General features: G+C 43.8%; 1 long non-coding RNA gene across 1 annotated transcript; it reads left to right on the plus strand.

Moving 5' to 3' along the window:
• Window positions 1–3306: 3306 nt before the first annotated feature.
• Window positions 3307–4674, plus strand: LOC121654052. The gene is made up of 3 exons (XR_006012896.1): window positions 3307–3404; window positions 3558–3757; window positions 3835–4674. It is a non-coding gene; the product is annotated as an uncharacterized LOC121654052 (long non-coding RNA).
• Window positions 4675–5556: the final 882 nt, after the last annotated feature.

Genomic DNA, 5556 nt, shown 5'->3' on the forward strand with positions numbered 1-5556 from the left:
ATCTTGCGTATCACAGGGGTCTCCATCTTCAGAGGTTTACTCTGCACACAGATATGAAAAGAAACAAATAGGAAGGCACCCAGTGCTTTGACACATTTTAATGACTTAAGGATTAGCATTTCTAAAAACTATAGTATTATCTATATTAACTATAGATTTTTTGCAGCCAAACAGTGTATAGCAGGTGAGGTTTATCATGCTGCATCTTCATAATCATTTTTAAATAAATTAGCAAAATGAAAAATCTAATTTCATCATCAAATTGTCCACTTCTATCCCACCTTTTACCAGAATATGCCTTTTCAAAGTCACCATGATCCGATATTGTAGTCAATTAGTGGATAAATATCATTAAGTTCACTCAGTGTCACAACACTAAATGTTCTTGTGGGTGCTGGGCTGAGTTCAAAGGCTCTATAATGCTCTCGGTACCAACCACATAACTTTTTCACAAAGTAGAACACATTGTCATGTACAATGCAGATTTGGTCAATTTCACTGAATTCAGTCAGTCCACCTATTGCTCCATGAGCCAGTATCATTCCCTTCCTGCCGGTGTCCACCGACGAGTTCGGGGGTTACCGCCACGACAGGCACAGACGACCTTACGGCCACAGCTGCGGCTGGCCGCCTCGACAATAGAGGCACGGAACACAGCCCATTTGGACTCAATGTCCCCAGCCTCACCTGGGACATGGTTGAAGCTCTGCCGGAGATTGGAGTTGAAACTCTTTCTGACAGGGTACTGCCAGACGTTCCCAGCAGACCCTCACAACACGCTTGGGTCAGCCAGGCCTGACCGGCATCCTCCCCCGCCATCTGGGCCAACTCACCACCAGGTGGTGATCAGCTGACAGCTCCGCCCCTCTCTTCACCCGATTATCCAGGACATGCAGCCGCAAGTCCGACGACACGAGAACAAAAGTCGATCATCGAACTGCGGCCTAGAGTGTCCTGGTGCCAAGTGCACAGGTGGACACTGAACAAGGTGTTTGTTATGGACAGTCCATGACGAGCACAGAAGTCCAACAACAAAGCACCACTCGGATTTAGATTAGGGGGGGGGCCGTTCCTCCCAATCACGCCCTCCAGGTCTTGCGGTCATTGCCCACGTGAGCATTGAAGTCCCCCAGCAGAACGAGGGAGTCCCCAGAAGGAGTGCTCTCCAACACCCCCTCCAAGGACTCCAAAAAGGGTGGGTACTCTGAACTGCTATTTCTTGCATAAGCACAAACAACAGTCAGGTGCCTCTGCGCCTCTCACCGGGAGCAACTCCAGAATGGAAGAGGGCCATGCCCCTCTCAAGGACAGTGGTTTCAGAGCCCAAGCCGTGCGTCGAGGTAAGTCCAACTATATCTAGCCAGAACCGCTCAACCTCGCGCACCAGCTCAGGCTCCTTCCCCACCAGCGGGGTCACATTCCACGTCCCTAGAGCTAGCTTCTGCAGCCGAGGCTCAGACCGCCAGGGTCCCCGCCTCTGGCAGCCGCCCAGCTCACACTGCACCCGACCTCTATGACCCCTCCTGCAGATGGTGAGCCCACGGGAGGAGAGGCCCATGTCACCCTTTCGGGCTGAGCCCGACCGGGCCCGATGGGCAAAGGCCCGGCCACCAGGTGCTCGCCTCCGTGCCCCACCTCCAGGCCTGGCTCCAGAGGGGGGCCCCGGTGACCCATGTCCGGGCAAGGGAAACCTTGGTCCTTGCTTTCTCATCATCATAGGGATGATTTGAGCCGCCCTTCGTCTGGTCCCTCCCCTAGACACCTGTTTGCCATGGGTGACCCTACCAGGTGCATGAGCCCCCGACAACATAGCCGCTAGGATCGTCAGGACACACAAACGCCTCCACCATGATAAGGTGGCGGCTCAGGACAAAAAAACACATCAGTAAATAAATTTATAATAAAGCTGTTCTTTATTTATCTATATTTAAACTAAAGCAGCATCTAGAAACCAAACATCCAACACTAATGGGAAAGCCTTTTCCATCTACTACAACACAAATGCATGCACGCACACATGCGCGCGCACACACACACTCACAGCAGCGGGTAAACCAGCGAAATACGTAGACTTCACCACTGGATTTAATGCAAATGTGTATAACAGAAAAGGGCAAGGCTAATGGTTTAGTACAGCGAGCTTAACCTTTGAAGTATCAAATACTGTCACGAATGATCTGCCTGATGTTCATTTAATTTTAAGACATACAGGGTTTAAATTATTTGTGGTTTACCCGTTTCGTGTGTTTGCCCACAGTCTTGCTGCCCATCGGCAGCGACCACAACTAAAGAGTTGTCTCTGTTGTCCATTTTTGACCGCTAATAATAACCGCTCGAAATAACACCAGAGTTCAGATTAGGGATAAAACGCCGGGCTGTTAGCCAACATGGAGGATTCCCGCTTCCATAAAATTCCTCTGTGATTGGTCATATTGTACCTGTGTTGAATTCACATAAGCCAGGAAATTACAAAACTACCATCTTCTTTAATGTCATAAGGCGGCTGAGAGAATGTAAACCTATTCCTTCTGGGATGAAAAAACAGCCGTCCCCTCACAGTTGACAACCTGTATGACCCAAATAGTCCTGAACCACTCACTCCCAATCATCTCCTGACTATTAAAACCTGTTGGAGCCTTGCCACGCCCTGGCAAATTCATCAAAGAGGACATGTATGCACGTAAAAGGTGGCATCATGTTCAGTATCTGGCAGAACAATGTTGGAGAATAGCTCACCCACATTTCCACCAGACAACGCTGGCATGCTCCAAAAAGAAACCTGATGGTTGGCGACATTGTCTTGGAAAAGTCAGAAGATCTTCCTTGCAATAAATGGAGATTGGCTAAGGTTGTTGAGACAACTACTGATGTGGATGGACTTGTGAGGAAAGTAAAAATTAAGTTTGGTTATCAGAAGATGGAGAAGAATGGACAGCACTCTGGCAAAGTATCCATCATGGAGCACCCTGTTCAGAAGCTGATTCTGCTTGTAGAAACTGTTTAACTTCACACCCATATCCTTTTTCATGTTATTTTATGTATGGACATTTACACAGATTTGCTTATCTGAATAATTGACAGCTTAGTGTAGACCTTAAGTGAAGGCCATTTTAAGTTTAGAAATCATTTGTGCTTTATTTCATTCCATTTAATCCCTTCTGATTTGGTGGGAGTGTAAATTACCTTCAGTAATGACCGAGTTTAACAAGTTTTCTAATCTTTATGTCTTATATACTGTTCCAAAGGAAGCTGTTTTATTTTGAAATTCGTGCTTTTATTTTGAAGTTAATGGTGCTGTAGAAACGGAAATACATGTCAGAAAAATGAGGGAAAGAACGGAGCAAACTATGCAAACGGCAAAGCATAACAGTTATATTTAGCTCCTGGCTGACAGCAGGCACAAGGTATTCAATATTTTATGGTTTATAATGTTTGTTTATGTATAAGAATGACGGCTAAGCCTTAAACTTTAGTTGTGTCTTATATTACTGACAGAAGTTCCTCATGTGTAAGAGCAATTATATGATTCAGTGTTTTTGTGGTATTTATTTCTATAGCTCTTATGGTGTGTTTACATTGTTCATGGCTCATTGTGAAGATTTTCTTCAATAAAACGTGTGAAACATCAGTGCGAGCGACCATCATTCAGCCAGGGATGCTACACAGGTAAAAGCCAAACTTTGCTCCATAAATCTGTCAATCTTCAGCTCTGTCCAACCAACCGAGACATCAAGAGGAAACAGATCTCTGTCTAAAGGTAAGCAAAAGTTTCTGTGCATTGACGCTGATCTGAGAACAGATCACTGATTTAATCATTTATGTCTTCATCCCCAGAATATCTCAGACTGTGAACTCTGTTCATCTACAGAGGGAAATAATGTTCTCTGAACATTTTATGAAGATGTTTATGTCTCCAACAACCAGAGTTTTTGGTTTGAGACATAATCTGTCTCAGAGAGCAGCTTCATTTATCCAACTGTGTGAAAACAACGAAGCCAGGATGAGACAGATTGTAGGTGAGCTTCAATACTTCGATGCTGATAGAAGAGACATCAACGAGGAGACAAAGCGGAGTCTTATTACAGGTGGACTTATTGCAATAGTTGGAGCTGTGCTTGCAAGATCAGCAGCATCTGTTACAGCAGGCTTGGCTTTGATTGTGTATGTATTATTTGCTGTTGCTGGATGTATTTGGGCTTTGGGTTTCTTTCTTAAACAGATGTACTTAGAACAGCAAATTATTACAAAAATGAACAGACTACAACAAGAGTTCAGGTTGATTGTTAGACCTCTGAAGAATGCGCTGGAACCTGTACAAGCTGCATGTGGAAGGCTTCATAAAGCACTGGACGGACCGCAGACCTTAAAATTCATCAGGCTGGAAATCAACATCCTGGAGCTGTTCTTCATCACGGCTAAACTCAGAACGTCTACAATCATGTCCTGGGTTGAAGAAGAAGCTGGAGAGTATCACAAAGTTGCTGATGAGTTTATCAGGATAAAAAATGATCTGCAAACGTTTTATATGTAGCAAGTAACGTAGATGAAACCTGAAATGATTTAAGTTTATTAACATTCAAGTTCACAGCTGATGCCTTAATATTACAAGTCCAAATAATCATAATTAAAAAAAAAAACATGACAAATAAATGTAATGACACAAGTCTTCAAGATGCCATATTTGGTTTATCTCAGCTCTTGTGAACTGAACTTTGAGAGACCAACCCTGAGAAAGTCCGCCTCCTGAGGAGTGGCTGAATGCAGAGCCAGAAGAAACTGAACTCAAATACAAAACGTCAGCAGGTAAACAAACAGTAGCGTTTCCACTGAATCCAGGATAAACAGAAGTCTCGAGGCATAATGAACACATATCTTAAACTGTATGGAAATTTTAGTTTCATGTCTGTTTGTTTCATCAAAGTCTCATCAAAGCAGACAGAGCTGCTGTCCAGTCAGCAGTCTCCCCGACCCACACCTCTCTTAGGAAAGATATCTGCCAAAGCAAGGCCTGCACAATCATCAGACATCTACCATGTCTTCTATCTGCTCCCCTCTGGGAGGCACTACAGGCCTGGATTCAGAGCACATCATAGCACAGAAACAGACCCAACTGAGTTTTAGTTGATAGTTTTCCTCAGGGTTTACCAACTCCGGACCTCTTGGGCCAGTGTCCTGCAAGTTTTTAGATGTTGATCTGCATGGGATGTACCACTCAGTTTATTTAAATCCAGGTTAAAGACCCACCTGTTCTCTGCTGCATTTCAATAGTTTTTGTTTAGAGTCCAGATCTGGATCTGGTTCTTTTAAGCTTGAATCTTTAAACTTTATCATGTTTTAATACAGTCTTCCCCCACGCTGGAACTTTATTTCTTGCATTTTATCTATTTTATTTTAGCCTTTTCTTTCTGTTTTTGTTCATTAATTTGATTATTTTTATCTTTTTTTTAATGCACTTGTATTGCTTTCTGCACCCCGCTGTAATGTTTTATGTAAAGCACTTTGAATTGTCTTGTACATGAAATGTGCTATACAGATAAATTTGCCTTGATAGCTGAC

Source organism: Melanotaenia boesemani, chromosome 15, assembly GCF_017639745.1.
Source record: "Melanotaenia boesemani isolate fMelBoe1 chromosome 15, fMelBoe1.pri, whole genome shotgun sequence".
NCBI lineage: Eukaryota > Metazoa > Chordata > Actinopteri > Atheriniformes > Melanotaeniidae > Melanotaenia > Melanotaenia boesemani.